The sequence below is a fragment of the Musca autumnalis genome, unplaced genomic scaffold (genome assembly GCF_047663935.1).
Source record: "Musca autumnalis isolate F117 unplaced genomic scaffold, ASM4766393v1 scaffold_1, whole genome shotgun sequence".
NCBI classification, from domain to species: Eukaryota; Metazoa; Arthropoda; class Insecta; order Diptera; family Muscidae; genus Musca; species Musca autumnalis.
In genome coordinates, this window is record NW_027411644.1 from 141,699,746 (window position 1) to 141,719,118 (window position 19,373).

The following is a 19,373-nucleotide window of genomic DNA, read 5'->3' on the forward strand; positions in this document are numbered from 1 at the left end:
TGCATCAACAGTGACCCACTGGTAAAATTTCAAGGTCCTAGCTTTAGCGGTTTTGGCTGGGCGTTGATGATGAGTCAGTCAGTCAGTCAATCACTTATCACCAAGCTCATTTATATATATAGATTATAGCTCTTCTCATTGAAGAACAAGAGGATTTCTCATAGGAGTAATAGGTCTTTTCGTAGAACAAGAAAAGATGAAATAGGGTTTCTGACCGAACATCACTTCGTCATTTTTTATGCAAATAGTAGGCTTCTTCTTAAAAGACCCATAATTACTTTCATCATAGAATATGAACAGGGTTTCTCAAGAGAACAATATCTTCTCAGGAGAACAATATCATTTTGTAAAGATCCAATTGGGTTTCTTATTGAAGTTCAGCAACATTTTTCTAAAAATGCCACAATATCATTCGTAGAAGTCCTATATGTCCTTACATAGAAAACAATACTGACCCTTCTATGTGATGAGTTGTAGATCTTCTACCAAATGTTCGCCAATAATATGTGAAATATAAAACCATTATTCCAAACTATATTCTAAACAACTGGACCAAAAATGTAATGCATTTGTAATCGAAATAAAGATTAAAGGAGAATTGTAATCCTCTAATGGGTACTTTACACGATATGTTATTTTACATATGTGCTGTCACTTAGCATATACATTTTGTATATAAAAAGTGACAACCCATATGTAAACAACATATCGTGTAAAGTACTGTGAAAAGTGTATTACAAATTTGACCAGAATCCATGTAACACTGCGAAATAGTTGTCCTAGACCCTTTTTACTATACCAATTTTAATTTATTTTTATTTTAATCAAACTCCAGGCAAAACTAAAGACCGATCGTCACGAAATTTTGTATGGAGATCGGGTTCCGATATGAATACAAACACATACAGATATGAATACAAATAAACATTGGAAGAGAAGATAAGAAGTGCAAGGAAGATCTGTTGTTTTGAATGATGATAACAATGGTAATGAAGAAAATGATGATGGAAATGATGCTTATCTATCCCCTTAAAAAAGTATAAATAATAACAGTCTATTTAATTTTGTTGCTGTTTTATAGTTAATTTTTGAATTAATATGAATAATAATAAATATTTTAAAAATATATTATCTTTTAAAAATTATATGTCTAATTGTAAAACAACAGATTTGAAAGTTCTAAGTATAAATAGAAGAAGTGTCTCATCGATTGGCAAGTTTGATCGTTTTAAAAGTTTACTGGCTAGTATTCCTGTACTGCCTGATAGTATTGCCATTCAAGAGACATGGTTTCAGAGTAATGTGTCCCATATTTATACAATTTCTGGCTACAAAGAAATTCATTGTTGTAGAAGTGACGGTTATGGAGGTACTTCAATGTACATAAGAGAAGATTTCAATATCACTGTTGATGTTTGCAAGAGCGAAAGTTTTTTAGAAATTATAACAACTTCATTTTTAAACGTTTCTAAACCTTTACGATTGGTTTCTTTTTATTGGTCTCAAAAATGTGGGTTTGATCAATTTTTGTCTTTAATTGAGTTGACTTTGGAAAACTATGGCTCCAGTCCAATGAACTGCTGTCGTTTATTTTTAGTTTTGATTGTGACAGTGTTCACAGTATGATAACTAGACCAAAAAGTAAATCTTGTATTGTCCACGTTTTTAGCAACTTTGGGAAAAATATCTCAGTTAATTCTATTGAGTGGAGTTTGTCGGATCATAACTTAATTTACTGCGTCATAAAAAATGAGATACGGAAAAGGAATTATATTGTAGCAACTAAATCACATTGCGATTATGACTCTGCTAGAATGCTTATGCAGCGTCATATAGCAATTAATACAAATGACTTGAGTGTATCAGATAAAACTGAGAACTTAATTTCTGATATGAAGAATGCAGTCATAAGTTCAACGGTAACAACGACAGTCAAGAAAAACGTTCGCTTTGAACTCACTCCTTGGATCAATGACAAACTTCAACAGTTAATATTATTAAAACAGTAATTGTTGAAGGCTAGAAAGAAAAAAGGTAAAATAAATGATGCAATTTTAAAAAGAATAAGCAAAGTTATTAGAACTGCTAAACACAATAGTAGAGACAATTTTTATTATAATAATATGGCTGAAGCAGGCAATGATCCCAAGAAAGGTTGGACCTTTTTAAACAGAATTCTTGGCAAATCAAAGGAAAACGACATTGTTGTTAATAATGAACATGGTGAAAGAATTCAGAACGACATTGTAAAGGCTAACTATTTGAATAACTATTTTTTGAAATCAGTCGAGAATTTGAAACAAAAAATATGATTCATGCCCCCATATTTTGAAAGGACAATATATATTATAGATATATGGTAACATCTATCATATTCTAATAATAAAATTTTTGAGGTTTTTTAAAATGTCGTGGTAGCAGCAGAAACATGTTGTGGTTGCCTGTAATAAGTAATATTTTAATTGGAATTACACTGTACCTTTGTGATTTATTACCCATTAAAATAGTTTTCAATATACAATATAAAATAAAATTTTTATTTATTTAAAAACAATTTGGATATAATAGAATAAATAATTATAATATAGAATACACTTATACTTTACAAAAAAGAGAGAGAACTGCATACTCTCCGTTGTCACTCCATTTGTTCCATACTTAAACCGAACACATGTTTATGGTGGAGAACATCATGAAACAACAACAACAGATGTTTATATTATACATACATTCTTTTACTTGTTTTTTTTTTCGATTACTTGCATACGATTTCTATCTTCATAAATCTTCATTCACAAATAAATTGTAGTCATTAATATCGTCAACAAATACTCGAACTATTTCATTCTTTGTTTGGAATGCTGTTTTTACTATTTTATACCACTCATTTAAATGAAAATTAAACAAAATTTACAACATCCTTACTCAGCGACAGAACAACTAATGAGAGAACCTTTGCATTAGGCAATGAACAGCTGTTGTTTTTGACACTTCATATGTCAAACTGAGAAAGTTAAGCAGATTGTGTTGGATTGACCATCAGATAATTATGAAAATATTATAGGGTTTTGGGTTTTCCCGGTTTTTATCATTCCCGGGAAACGGGAAGCAAAAAATCGCCATTCCCGCGAATCCGGGATTTCCCGGGAATTTGTAAAATACGAGAGTGCACCAATATTCCCGTGATTTTTTTATCTTCCCATAGTAATTTATATGTAGAAATACCCACACGGTGGGTAAATACCGGGTAAATACCCATTTGTGGGTATTTATTTGGGTATTTACTATATTGAATGGCAAATACAACATTTTACACCCTATTCCTGGGTTTAGGTTGTACATTCGTTTCAAAATGGATAGTTGTACAATACCTTAAACTAGTGGGTAAATACCCGAGTATTTACCCAAGCGTTGGGTAAAAACTCATTAACTGCGTCAAGTGGCGTAGGCTGACAAAATTTGGCTTACATCTTTCTTATGTCAACAGAATTTTTTGATATAGCCCCCATATAACCGTACCTCCCGATTTAAGGTATTTTTTGTCTATTAGCCACATTTTACAATAATTTTGGCTGTAGCTTGGCACAGTGAATTCTCAATGTGTAGAAAATATCCTTGCAAAAGTTTGTCAATATAGGTCCACGTTTTCTAATAGACCCCATATAAGGGTACCCCGATTTCGAGTATTTACCCAAATTTGGGGTAAAAACTCTTTAACTGCCGAACCACGTGACGTAGGCTGACGAAATTTGGCTTACATCTTTCTTATGTCAACAGAATTTCTGGTACTGAACATGGGGTCTCTGGGTCCATGTTTTCATATAGCCCCCATATAACCGTACCTCCCGATTAAGGTATTTTTTGCCTATTAGCCACATTTTACAATAATATTGGCTGTAGCTTGGCACAGTGAGTTCTCAATTTGTAGAAAATATCCTTGCAAAAATTTGTCAATATAGGTCCACGTTTTCTAATAGCCCCCATATAAGGGTACCCCGATTTCGAGTATTTACCCAAATTTTGGGTAAAAACTCTTTAACTGCCGAACCACTTGACGTAGGCTAACAAAACTTGGCATAAGTCTTTCTTATGTCAAAAGAACTTCTGGTACTGAACATGGGGTCTCTGGGCCCATGTTTTGATATAGCCCCCATATAGCCGTAACTTCCGATTTAAGGTATTTTTCATCTATTAGCCACATTTTACAACCAAATTGGCTGTAATTTGACACAGTGAGTCCTCAATGAGTATAATATATCCTTGCACATATTTGTCAACGTAGGTCCACGTTTTCCTGTAGCCCCCATATAAGGGTACCCCGATTTCGAGTATTTACCCAAATATTCGGTAAAAACTTCTTATCTGCTGAATCAAACAGTGGACCCAGGGACTCCATTTTCAATACCTTTAATACTATTAATATAAGAAAGTTTTGAGCCAAATTTTGTCAGCCAACGTCGAGTGGTTCGACAGTTAAAGAGTTTTTACACACTTTTGGGTAAAAACTCGAAATCTGGGTAACCTTATATGGCGGCTGCAAGAAAGCGTGGACCTACGTTGACATGTTTGCAAGGATATTTTTTACTCATTGAGGACTCACTGTGCCAAATTACAGCCAGTTTGGTTGTAAAATGTGGCTAATAGATGAAAAATACCTTAAATCGGGAGGTACGGCTATATGGGGGCTATACCAAAACATGGACCCAGGGACTCCATTTTCAATACGTATAATACTTTTGGTATAAGAAAGTTTTAAGCCAAATTTTGTCAGCCAACGTCAAGTGGTTCGGCAGATAAGGAGTTTTTACCCAATATTTGGGTAAATACTCGAAATCGGGGTACCCATATATGGGGGCTATAAGAAAGCGTGGACCTACGTTGACAAATGTTTGCAAGGATATTTTTTACTCATTGAGGACTCACTGTGCCAAATTACAGCCAATTTGGTTGTAAAATGTGGCTAATAGATGAAAAATACCTTAAATCGGGAGGTACGGCTATATGGGGGCTATACCAAAACATGGGCCCAGGGACTCCATTTTCAATACGTTTAATACTTTTGGTATAAGAAGGTTTTAAGCCAAATTTTGTCAGCCAACGTCAAGTGGTTCGGCAGATAAGGAGTTTTTACCCAATATTTGGGTAAATACTCGAAATCGGGGTACCCATATATGGGGGCTATAAGAAAGCGTGGACCTACGTTGACAAATGCTTGCAAGGATATTTTATACTCATTGAGGACTCACTGTGCCAAATTACAGCCAATTTGGTTGTAAAATGTGGCTAATAGATGAAAAATACCTTAAATCGGGAGGTACGGCTATATGGGGGCTATATCAAAACATGGACCCAGAGACCCCATGTTCAGTGCCAAAAGTTCTTTTGACGTAAGTAAGATTTATGCGAAGTTTTGTCAGCCTACGTCAAGTGGTTCGGCAGTTAAAGAGTTTTTACCCAAATACTAAATACTCGAAATCGGGGTACCCTTATATAAGGGCTATTAGAAAACGTGGACCTATGTTGACAAATTTTTGCAAGAATATTTTCTACATATTGAGAACTCACTGTGCCAAATTTCAGCCACTATGATTGTACAATGAGGCAAATAGATAAAAATACCTTAAATCGGGAGGTACGGTTATATGGGGGCTATATCAAAACATGGACCCAGAGACCCCATTTTCAATGCTAGATATTCTCTTGACATAAGTAAGATTTGAACCAAATTTTGTCAGCCTACGTCAAGTAGTTCGGCAGTTAATGAGTTTTTACCCAACACTTGGGTAAATACTCGGGTATTTACCCAAGTATTTACCCACTTGTTTAAAGTATTGTAAAACTATCCATTTAGTATCGATTTCATAACCTAAACCCAGAAATAGGGTCTAAGATGTTGTATTAGCGAGTCAATATAGTAAATACCCAAATAAATACCCACAAATGGGTATTTACCCAATTTACCCAATTTACCGGGTATTTACCCACTTTCCATCTCTATTTATATGAAATACAATATTTTCAAAGAGTTGCGGTCTCATTACATGTTTTCGCTCTATCGACTAAAAACGAAAAAATGTGGAAAAATGCACCATGTTGCCCGGATTTTGCCCGCACTGACCATTTCCATTATTCAAAGCTAAGGAAATCGCTCGATGGAAAGTGATTTGGCTCAAACAATGATGTTTGTGATCAGAAATTCCAATTTTATTGACCTCGAAAATCGTATGTGTTATTCTTATGCTTAAGATTGCTTAAAACAAGTTAGAAATTATCAGTCAGCACTGCCGACAGAAATATACCCTCAGCCTCGGACCTAAAGAAAAGAAGCAAACAAAATATTTCGGGGCTTTTTGAATTTTTGAGCCAATTTCTTAGGGCCGCACACAAAACATGTTGCCAAACATTTAAAAGAGAGAGTGTAGGAGATCTATCCCTTTCACCGTTATTTTACGTACTACCCAATGTAGTTGGTACCGGCAGGCGGGAGTTATCTTGCGAATTTTCCATTTTAGTTGTTTCTTGGAGCTTTTAAGGCATTATCTCAGGACTTGCCCCCGTCGTAAAGGGCGCCGTAAAGACAAACTGCTGAAGAAAGGACCTCTTAAACTTCACTTTTTCCGAATTTTGTGTGCAACCCGTTCAATGCCTGGAACTAATATTGCCATATGCAAAATTATGACCGATTTGGTTATTCCCTTCGATAGTTGTCGTGCGCACCATTTTAGCGAAAATTGTTGAACTTTTGTGGGGAAGGTGCCGGAAGTTGTGGACCGCCGATATGGTCCATCTTCGAACTTAAACGAAGTTTTAAAAAAATCTCGAATGCCAAATTTTTGACCTGATCGTTGGCTTCGTTAGAGAGTTATCGTGCGCACAAGCTTGCCATCCGGACCCTCTTTAGCCTAATGGCTGAGGGTATAAAAATGGGACTTTAAAATAGGAAATATTATTTCGCTCTTAAATGGATCAGAATAAAAATCCTTCGTTATAGTCCATGTATTTGGTGCGGATTTTATAACTTTTTTCCTGAAAATACTTTTGTAGATAAAAGTTATTTCCAAATCTTTTCTAATTTATTGATTCTGTAAAATCTAATCGAATTCTGATTATCGTCTTTAAAATAATATGTGCGCCACAAAAATTATTTGGTGCCAGCCAAAATAAAATTTAGCCCGCCACCAATTAAAAACTATTTTTTCTCTGCGTGCAGGTTTACATTGGAGTGCGTTAATGAAAGTAGCGTAAAGAAAATGATTATGGCCATGGAAGTCAACACGTGTCCCGGAGATGATAATATCACAACCAGGCTTCGGAGTAGGAGTCGGAGTCTAGCAAATTTTGCTGGAGTCGGAGCCGGAGTCGTGAAAAAAGCTCGTCTCCGACTCCGGGCAACAATCTGTTCTACATTTATCAAAATTTTTCAAATCATTTTAAATTATTTAAATGATCATAATTTAAAAAAACTCTTAAGGCCTGCGTACGTAATCTGCCTGGCCTTGTTGCCTTGGTTTCCTACTTCATTTCTGACATAATAAAAATAAAAGAAGGCCGAGCAAATTTCAGACTGGTTGCCCTTTTCTTTTTTATTATTTTATCAGAAGCAAGCAAGGTAAGCAGGCGGGGCAGCTAATGTAAGCAGGCCTTTAATCTCTATTTTGACTACAAAATGCATATCGGAAACATTTTTGGGTCAATTGATTGGAATAATGTTTGCATGTTCCAAATATACCTAGGAAAGATCTTTTAGAAGATTTACAGGCCATTTTATAGAAGACTCACTGGTCTTCTCTTGTTGTTTTTTATTAGAAGTCATTTATGTCTGCTGCGAAAGAGCCTGTTGGACTTCTATGAAAGACCTTGTAGTACTTTAAGGGAAATCATACGAAATACCTACTAGACTTCTTGCTGAATTTGTATGAGAAAAGTTAGAATCTTCTTAAAGACGATGTTCCTGCTATTTTCTAAACGACATATTCTGTCTTTTGAAGAACCATGCGTCTTTTATAAAGAACTCTGCTTTTTATAATAGAATAGTGTATGGTTATCTATAGGTAAACCTACTTAACCATTTCTCTTTCTATTTAAGGGGATATTCCTATGCTATCCTGTTGTTCTTCGATGAGAAGAGATCAAATGATTTTTCGATTATGTCATGCATCTGGGATAAATTTGTCAATATATGTATTTATCCTGAGGAATGAAAAATATTTAACAAATTGACGTTAAATTATGAGCATTGCCTCTATAGGATGGTGGATATATAAATTTCTAGAACAATTTAATCATTTCCGATTTTCAGTTCGGCTTAGCCGTACTAAACGTTGGTTGTCCTTGTATTCTTTTTGGATGTGGTAGACAAAACAGCCAACGTCAAGTGGTTCGGCAGATAAGGAGTTTTTACCCAATATTTGGGTAAATACTCGAAATCGGGGTACCCATATATGGGGGCTATAAGAAAGCGTGGACCTACGTTGACAAATGCTTGCAAGGATATTTTATACTCATTGAGGACTCACTGTGCCAAATTACAGCCACTATGATTGTACAATGAGGCAAATAGACAAAAATACCTTAAATCGGGAGGTACGGTTATATGGGGGCTATATCAAAACATGGACCCAGAGACCCCATGTTCAGTGCCAAAAGTTCTTTTAACGTAAGTAAGATTTATGCGAAGTTTTGTCAGCCTACGTCAAGTGGTTCGGCAGTTAAAGAGTTTTTACCCAAAATTTGGGTAAATACTCGAAATCGGGGTACCCTTAAGGGCTATTAGAAAACGTGGACCTATGTTGACAAATTTTTGCAAGGATATTTTCTACATATTGAGAACTCACTGTGCCAAATTTCAGCCACTATGATTGTACAATGAGGCAAATAGACAAAAATACCTTAAATCGGGAGGTACGGTTATATGGGGGCTATATCAAAACATGGACCCAGAGACCCCATTTTCAATGCTAGATATTCTCTTGACATAAGTAAGATTTGAAACAAATTTTGTCAGCCTACGTCAAGTAGTTCGGCAGTTAATGAGTTTTTACCCCACTTGTTTAAAGTATTGTAAAACTATCCATTTAGTATCGATTTCATAACCTAAACCCAGAAATAGGGTCTAAGATGTTGTATTAGCGAGTCAATATAGTAAATACCCAAATAAATACCCACAAATGGGTATTTACCCAATTTACCGGGTATTTACCCACTGTCCATCTCTATTTATATGAAATACAATATTTTCAAAGAGTTGCGGTCTCATTACACGTTTTCGCTCTATCGACTAAAAACGAAAAAATGTGGAAAAATGCACCAAGTTGCCCGGATTTTGCCCGCACTGACCATTTCCATTATTCAAAGCTAAGGAAATCGCTCGATGGAAAGTGATTTGGCTCAAACAATGATGTTTTTGATCAGAAATTTCAATTTTATTGACCTCGAAAATCGTATGTGTTATTCTTATGCTTAAGATTGCTTAAAACAAGTTAGAAATTATCAGTCAGCAGTGCCGACAGAAATATACCCTCAGCCTCGGACCTAAAGAAAAGAAGCAAACAAAATATTTCGGGGCTTTTTGAGTTTTTGAGCCAATTTCTTAGGGCCGCACACAAAACATGTTGCCAAACATTTAAAAAAGAGAGTGTAGGAGATCTATCCCTTTCACCGTTATTTTACGTACTACCCAATGTAGTTGGTACCGGCAGGCGGGAGTTATCTTGCGAATTTTCCATTTTAGTTGTTTCTTGGAGCTTTTAAGGCATTATCTCAGGACTTGCCCCCGTCGTAAAGGGCGCCGTAAAGACAAACTGCTGAAGAAAGGACCTCTTAAACTTCACTTTTTCCGAATTTTGTGTGCAACCCGTTCAATGCCTGGAACTAATATTGCCATATGCAAAATTATGACCGATTTGGTTATTCCCTTCGATAGTTGTCGTGCGCACCATTTTAGCGAAAATTGTTGAACTTTTGTGGGGAAGGTGCCGGAAGTTGTGGACCGCCGATATGGTCCATCTTCGAACTTAAACGAAGTTTTAAAAAAATCTCGAATGCCAAATTTTTGACCTGATCGTTGGCTTCGTTAGAGAGTTATCGTGCGCACAAGCTTGCCATCCGGACCCTCTTTAGCCTAATGGCTGAGGGTATAAAAATGGGACTTTAAAATAGGAAATATTATTTCGCTCTTAAATGGATCAGAATAAAAATCCTTCGTTATAGTCCATGTATTTGGTGCGGATTTTATAACTTTTTTCCTGAAAATACTTTTGTAGATAAAAGTTATTTCCAAATCTTTTCTAATTTATTGATTCTGTAAAATCTAATCGAATTCTGATTATCGCCTTTAAAATAATATGTGCGCCACAAAAATTATTTGGTGCCAGCCAAAATAAAATTTAGCCCGCCACCAATTAAAAACTATTTTTTCTCTGCGTGCAGGTTTACATTGGAGTGCGTTAATGAAAGTAGCGTAAAGAAAATGATTATGGCCATGGAAGTCAACACGTGTCCCGGAGATGATAATATCACAACCAGGCTTCGGAGTAGGAGTCGGAGTCTAGCAAATTTTGCTGGAGTCGGAGCCGGAGTCGTGAAAAAAAGCTCGTCTCCGACTCCGGGCAACAATCTGTTCTACATTTATCAACATTTTTCAAATCATTTTAAATTATTTAAATGATCATAATTTAAATAACTCTTAAGGCCTGCGTACGTAATCTGCCTGGCCTTGTTGCCTTGGTTTCCTACTTCATTTCTGACATAATAAAAATAAAAGAAGGCCGAGCAAATTTCAGACTGGTTGCCCTTTTCTTTTTTATTATTTTATCAGAAGCAAGCAAGGTAAGCAGGCGGGGCAGCTAATGTAAGCAGGCCTTTAATCTCTATTTTGACTACAAAATGCATATCGGAAACATTTTTGGGTCAATTGATCGGAATAATGTTTGCATGTTCCAAATATACCTAGGAAAGATCTTTTAGAAGATTTACAGGCCATTTTATAGAAGACTCACTGGTCTTCTCTTGTTGTTTTTTATTAGAAGTCATTTATGTCTGCTGCGAAAGAGCCTGTTGGACTTCTATGAAAGACCTTGTAGTACTTTGAGGGAAATCATACGAAAGACCTACTAGACTTCTTGCTGAATTTGTATGAGAAAAGTTAGAATCTTCTTAAAGACGGAACTATTTTCTAAACGACATATTCTGTCTTTTGAAGAACCATGCGTCTTTTATAAAGAAGTCTGCTTTTTATAATAGAATAGTGTATGGTTATCTATAGGTAAACCTACTTAACCATTTCTCTTTCTATTTAAGGGGATATTCCTATGCTATCCTGTTGTTCTTCGATGAGAAGAGATCAAATGATTTTTCGATTATGTCATGCATCTGGGATAAATTTGTCAATATATGTATTTATCCTGAGGAATGAAAAATATTTAACAAATTGACGTTAAATTATGAGCATTGCCTCTATGGGATGGTGGATATATAAATTTCTAGAACAATTTAATCATTTCCGATTTTCAGTTCGGCTTAGCCGTACTAAATGTTGGTTTTACTTGTATTCTTTTTGAGGTGGTAGACAAAAGAGACTTTCTACCATAAGATACTAACTTGTCATTCCGTTTGAAACACATCGAAATATTCGTCTGGAATTTATAAAGTATAAAGATGTAAAATTGCCGGTATAGGATTACGATTTAGTATAACGGCACGGCACGATTTTATGTATTTCAAAGGTTTTCTTTTGTCACATTACGTGGTGCAATACGTAAAAAATAACTATGGACGGATAAGAATCCGAGATATTATCCTTATAGATGAAGAGTTATGTAGGCAAAGGCCTACTAGTGTAAATAGGGTTTTGGGTTTTCCCGGTTTTTATCATTCCCGGGAAACGGGAAACCAAAAATCGCCATTCCCGGGAATCCGGGATTTCCCGGGAAATTTTAAAATACCAGAGTGGATCAATGTTTTCGTGATTTTTTATCTTTCCATCGTAACTTATATGAAATACAATATTTTCAAAGAGTTTCGGGATCAAAAATGGAGGACACGTTTTCGCTCTATCGATTAAAATCGAAAAAATATGGAAAAATGCACCATGTTGCCCGGATTTTGCCCACACTGACCATTTCCATTATTCAAAGCTAATGAAATCGCTCTATGGAAAGTTATTTGGCTCAAACAATTAAGTTATTGATTAGAAATTCCAAATCGTATTATTATTCTTATGCTTAAGATTGCTTGAAAAAAGTAAGAAAGTATCAGTCAGCTGTGCCGACTGAGATATACCCTCAGCCTCGGACCTAAAGAAAAGAAGCAAACACAATACTTCTGACGTTTCTAGGGACTTTTTGAGTTTTCGAGCCACTTCCTAAGGAAGTGTGGATTTGACCCGAATTTTTTTTACCGTTGTAACTAGGGCACATAACATGTTGCCAAACATTTAAAAGAGAGAGTGTGGGAGATTTCACCCATCGACAGTTATCTTACGTACTACACAATGTAGTTGGTATCGGCAGGCTTTTTTGAGATTTTGTGCCTTTACCTCAGGAAGAGTGGACTTGCCCTCCCAACAAAAGTAACAGGGCCTTCAAGTAAAACTTTTTGGAAAGAATTTCAAAACGATTCGAGATAAGCTGTTAAACTGCACTTTTCCTAAATTTTGTGTTGGAGGTACCAGAAGGGCTGGACCGATATATTCCATATTTCAAACTCATACATGACTAGATGATATAATACGATATGCAAAGTTAGGACCAATCAGTAACTTCCTGCAGGAGTTATCATGCCAATTTTTCATTTTAGTTGTTGCCGTCAAGGTTTCTTGGTTTAAGACATTATCTCAGGAAGTATGGACTTGCCGCCGACAAAATTTGTACCGACGTAAAGGGGACCGTAAAGACAAATTGCTGAAAAAAATTTTAAATCGATCCGAGAGGAGCTCTAAAACTTCACTTTTTCGAATTTTGTGTGGAACCCGTTCTATGCCTGGAACTAATATTACCATATGAAAATTATAACCGAATCGGTCGGTTATTCCCTTCGAGAGTTATCGTGCGCACCATTTTAGCGATAATTGTTGAACTTTTGTGGGGAATGCTAAATATTTGACGTTATCGGTGGCTTCGTTCAAAGTTCAAAAGTTATCGTGGCCACCAGCCAGCAAGCCGGACCCTCTTTAGCCCAATGACTGAGGGACTTTAAAATAGAAAATAATAAAGAATAAAAATCCGTCGTTATAGTCCATGTTTTTGGTGCGGCTCTTATAACTTTATCCCTGAAAACAGGTTTGTAGATTAAAGATATTTCCAAATATTTTGTAATTTATTGATTCTGTAAAATCTAATAGAATTCTGATTCTATGGTATAAAAGAGACGGACAGAGTTTATTCATTAATTCAATATTAGTTGCGATAAATTTAAAAAGATATTTCCCGATTTCCCGGGAAATATGTTTTCGTTTCCCGGGAAAATCCCGTAATCAAAAAACCGAGAATTCCCGGGAAATCCCGGTGCGGGATTTCCCTACCCAAAACCCTAAGTGTAAATCAAAATTCATAACGGTTTGAAGAAAATTATCCCCTTTGACATAAAGGTTTAAAGTAACCTTAACCACGAAAGTGTATGTTAAGGGGCAATACGCTAGTTTGGTCTTCTATCACGTTGCGGTGTTAAAATATCGTTAATTTTCCATAACTCAAAAAACTACAAAGAGTTTTACCGGTCAGTAATTATGGTAATTTGGTATTTCGAGTCTCATTGGGTACATAAGTCAAATTCGGAAAATTGTAAATATACTCGTACGTCGGTGTTTAGGCAGAGGAACCTTGTAACCATACCGTCCGTATGGTTGCTTTGAAGGGTTTTGCTACATGTTCTGAAGTGTGAAGTATGCTGAAGTGGTTGTTACTTTGTATTCCGTATTGTCAACGAGAAAAAAACGAACAATATAGGTCTATGTTTTGGTATCCTCCCAATGTAATGTATCTTGAAAGTTCAAACTGAAATTACTGTAATTTAAGTTGTGAATTTTATTTTATCTATTTTCGGAGTCGACTCCGGAGTTGGAGTGGGGGTCGGAGTCGAGAAAAAAAATTGGACTGGAGTCGGAGCCCTGATCACAACATTATTTATACAGAGATGTACTGATGAGATTTCATCAAGACTTGTCGATATCTTTAATAGTATGATAGAAGAATCTATATATCCCGAGGTCTTTAAAGTACATAAGATAGTGCCAATTCCAAAGACTATGAATTCGTTTGAAGTATGTAATTACAGGCCTATAGCTCTTCTCTCTACTATTGACAAAGTTTTTGAAAGAATTATTCACGACCAAATATATAGATTCTAATAGACAGCGGTATGTTGCAATAAAGGAGTTTCAAAGTTTTACAGGATGTATTGGTTATGGTGTACCACAAGGTTTTCAATTTTCCTCTATGATATTAATAATCTCCAGTTAAGTGGAAAATAATTTATGTTTGCAGATGACATTTGTCTCTTTTATCCCTATAAATATGATATGCATTTAAAGGCTTGCATTGAACGAGACTCTTCCCTCTTATAGATTATAGATCGAATCCTACTAATAATGATTTTAATATCTTTAGTAATGGAGAAATAATACATGAAACAGACTGTGTCAAATATCTTGGAGTTGTGTTACAGAACAATTTATCTTGGGATAAGCATATCAACTCAGTTAAGATGAAAATTGCCCCTGCCTTAGGAGTATTGTACAAGTTTAAAAATAAATTAGATGTCAAGTCCAAATCGATGATATACCATTGTTTGATAGAGTCGCATTTGAATTATTTGACAACCGCTTACGCGCATAACAGAAATAATGTAAATGTTAAAGCTTTACAAAGATTGCAAAACAAAGCTCTGAAATTACTGTTCAATGTACCAATAATTTTTCTACTTTGCAACTCTTTAAGAATGTATGCACAAATATACTTCCAATTTATGGATTGTATGTTTTTAAATCTCTAATGAATATTGGCTATCAAGCAAATTTCAATACTAGAAATATGATAAGATGTGGATTTGAAAAAACCAAACAGCGTATTGAATATATTGGTGGCTTGACTTACAATGATCTCCCTTTAAATTTAAAAATAATACAAACGATTTCAAGTTTTAAATCTGCATAAAAAAATATATTACAGATGATCTTGAGTCACTTCTGCTATAATATTGGGTACAAATTATAATATTTTCATTACTATAATAATTATTATTATATATAGATAATTGAAGTTTTATATATGTATGTATATTAACTTTATTTTTCATTTCTGAATAATAATTTACCAACTAGTCCCATCTCTGCCTCCTGGCGCGGGACCTTTTTATACTGAATGTAATGAATTTGAAAATTAAATAAATATCAAAAAAAAAAAAACAATTTAATGAAACCTCAATTTTGTTACTATCGAACATTCCATACTTTTGGTTAGAAAACTTGAGTATTATTCATTTGACATCGATTTTAAAAGATAAGTTGCATATTGGAAATCACAGGTATCAATGTCCTTGTTATAGTTGTTAAAGGCTTTTATTGAAAGATGAAAATACTATCGGCCTAATTCTTGGATCTTTACTGAAGTTAGGTGCTTGAAAACTTTACATAATATTATAGCCACATGATTGAGAATTCCTGGTAGATAAAGTCAACTATATAAGACGGACGGATGTATATGTAACAAAATTACTACCAAAATTTTGTTACATATGCATATCCTGACAGCAAAAATGCTGCAAATGATGACGATCTAGTCATTGCCGTAATGGTAATTAATTTAACTCATATTGACCAAAACTTTATTATATTTTGAGGGAACTGAAAAACTCAGAGATCCAGCCTTACCCAGCAAAAATCCTCATTACAAACCTCCTTTCCCACCCATTATTTTAACAAGGGCATGTCGCGCGAAATATCTGGTTATTTTGTAACCACTGAAATAAGTAATCAGAATCTACTCAGTATCTACTTATTTCAGTGGTTACAAAATAACCAGATACTATGGGCCTATTGGACTACTATGAATGATCTTCTATGAGAAATCCTACTGTTCAAGATAAATCTGGAATATTTTGATTAAATTTTGCATTTCACTCCTTCGGGAAACATTGCACAAATTTTCAAAATGAGTGGGCTTATGATAAGTACTAAAACGTTTGGATTGGATCCAGTTTAAGACCTCTAGTGCGATTCCCTAACTCATTTTTTGAGTTACCGACAAAAAAGGTAACATTAAAACGCGAAATTATGAATGAAAAGTTCAAATAAAAGTTGGCAGCTCTGTTGTTATCGGTAGATCTTTACGACTGCTTTTTATTGGTCGCTAACTTACCGATTATTATCGTTATATAAGCATTTTAATTTTACCGATTTTTGTCGGAAACCCAAAAAATGAGTTAGAGAATCGCACAAGTTGTCTTGAATTGCTTACCCCATGTAGTACTTATGATCCGGATTACACTTACATAAATTTACAAGATTTGTCATTTGCATTGAACAATCCAAAGAAAATTTTATTGTCATATCCCACATTCTTGAACAAAGTTTTTCTACTTCAGAACCCCTTATACAAACGTTAAAATTTTGAAGAAATATGTATGCAGAGAAATGATCTTACATCATAATGATCTCTCCTTGCATGTTAAATTATCGGTGTTGCCTTCATTAAGTTAAAGTTTTAGCCACATTATCACACCGAAACGGCTGAAATCTGGTATTTAGTCTTCGCTGAACTTTCCCCCAGAAATTGGTATAGCTCCATGTTTTGATACAGTCTGTATAGAACGGTGTCTTCCATACTAAATTGGGTGCTACTTTGTATTCCGGATTCCCATCGGATAGAAAACCTCCGCGAAGAAAACGAACAATATAGGTCCATGGTTTAGAATGACGGTAATTTAGATTTTGTATTATCGCTGGTTAGATAACAGAGTAGGAAAAAATTTAATAAATTTTAAGTCGTGAAAAAATGGCTCGACTCCGAAGCCCGGATTTAAATCAACTGATCCGACCTTTATTTTATTACAAGAAACATTTTCCTTGAAAATACTTGCTGTGACTGAGAACACAGAACTGTCAAAAATTCTCTCTCAATTCGCTCTCTTTTACTTTACAAGTTTATTATCGAACAGCATTTTGTAAAAGTTTGTACGAACTTTTGGGTTATCGTGCAGACCTATTGTCCTTGGATTGCAAAGAAGACAAACATAAGTAATGTTGCTTTTTCTTTACGCGTTAGTCAACAAGTGCTGACTGCCTTGTTATTAGGTCTGCAGGAAAACTTCGCAAGTAAAAAATTCTTGCAAGTACGTGCAATTTCTCTCAATTCTCTTTTATTAAACAAGTTTGTTATCGAAATGCATTTTGAAATAGTTTGTGTAAATTTGTACGCATTTTTGGATTTTTTTATATTTTTAGATTTATATTTATTGAGATTGGATTTTTTTAATTAAAAATAAATACAAAACATTTCTTTCTTAGCAAAAATATAAGTCGTTTAATTTTAAAAAAAGTGTTTCACAAATATTGTTGTTTTATTCGTTCTTGGTGGATTTCTCGCAAGAAAACTTTTGACAGCAAATGAAGAGTAAGTCCTAAATTAGCCTTGCATATCCACAAAAGGTAGAAAAAAAGTGTTTTTTGAATTGTTAAAAACTCTCAATTCGTTTCCAAGTTATCAACGTTTACATTTTTTATTTCAGGTTGCATCATTTTTAGTGACAGTCACTGTATATTAAAGAAGGTAGAAGTGACAGTCAGCTGTATTTTTTGTAAATTATGTTTTTAAAATTTAATAGGGTCTACCCATGAAATTTAAAAATTCGTAATTTTCTGCCATAATATACTTCGTTTCATCTTAAACGAGTAAAAAATTACCAACGGCAGTTCTGGCTTTTCATTTTAATCTGTTCTATTTTAGAGGATTTACAAAATGTATTTGTGTCGTTTTCTAAGAATATTTTAAGAACGACTCTATTATTGAATCTTTTCTTTGAAATTTTATTTTCAATAAGAACGATTTTTTTGTCAAATTTTTAGTTGTTGTAATTCACGCAACTACCTTCTTTCTATAAATATACCTTGGAACGGATATAAAAGTGAGCCATTAAGTGTTTGTTGTGGTTTCGTCACTATATTTTTATGTACGTATGTATGTATGTGTTATAATACAAATGTAACTCACTTGGTAACTGCATAAGATTACTTTCTCTGCAATTTTCACTGAATGCAAAATAGTTTCCAATCTCCAAAACCTTTTGTTGTTTAAATTAATAATCGTTAACAAATCATACTTTTTCACATTTGGTCAAATTTACGTCGCAAGAAAAGGTATTTAACTTTTGATTATTTTTGCTTATAACATTTAATTGTTGGAAGCAAACACTGACATAAATTTATGTTGGTGAATTGTTTTCCACCCACAAAAATAATAAAAAATAAGTTCTATATGCACAACAAATTTTTTATTATAGAAGCATTTTAAGCCACATTTAAATCTTTGGCAAACAGAATCATTAAATTATTTTTGTTATAATTTGTTTATCATCTGATCTATACAAAAGATTATTTACACACAGGCCTGGAAATTTCACGTTGCCGATATCTACACACGACCGTTGGAAACTACACTAACACATTGGAGTTCATAGAAGCAAGCCCAAATAAAAGACTTGAAACACAAACCTGTTGTCAGTCCCATTGCCAGCCATGTGGATGGTATTCATTTGTGGAACATCGTGTCAGAGTTGCCAGTATTATGTGTGTCGTAATGTTACCCAGAAACTCATTCAACATAGGGTGGGTGCTTGCTACAATAACAACAAGGTAGGCCATATCTACCTCTTGATTACATCTTTTTCTTTTGCCGTTAATATAAAAAATAATTTCGGAAACTAGCTGTTTAGTTACTTACGTGACCTGGTAAATAGATCTTGCTAGAATGCATACATGTATTACTTACTGTCGAAATTGCTATAAATGTACATATATTCATGTAACATCACGTATAGATGATTTTATTCGTCCATAGTACTCGTGTCAAAATCGATATAAAGTTTTGGTTATATTTTTCAAAAACTGAAATTTTATTTGTTTTATGTGACGATACAGTTTTTGGAGATTGGGGAAAATCATTTAATAAATTTTTAAAAACGACAACGGCAAACGACAAAATTCAAAAAATGCCCGACATCGTTTTAAAAATTTAAAAATGCAAATCGCTTCAAAACTTTCCAAATTTTTCGAAACTCAACTTATTTTTTCCATTTTTCGCCGTTCATAAGGAGAAAAAGCCTCACAAATATGACTAATTTTGAAGAAAAAATTGTATTTAAAAATTAAAAAAAAATGGTTA

At 34.4% G+C, this 19,373-nt stretch overlaps 1 protein-coding gene across 1 annotated transcript in view; it reads right to left on the bottom strand.

The window, feature by feature from the left end:
- Cad96Ca (tyrosine kinase receptor Cad96Ca) overlaps positions 1–18,724 on the bottom strand; it is a 348,405-nt gene extending 329,681 nt beyond the window's left edge. The window contains exon 1 of the mRNA XM_073956230.1: positions 18,204–18,724. The gene's annotated coding sequence lies outside the window, so the exon portion shown is untranslated. The remainder of the gene's footprint in view (positions 1–18,203) is intronic.
- Positions 18,725–19,373: the final 649 nt, after the last annotated feature.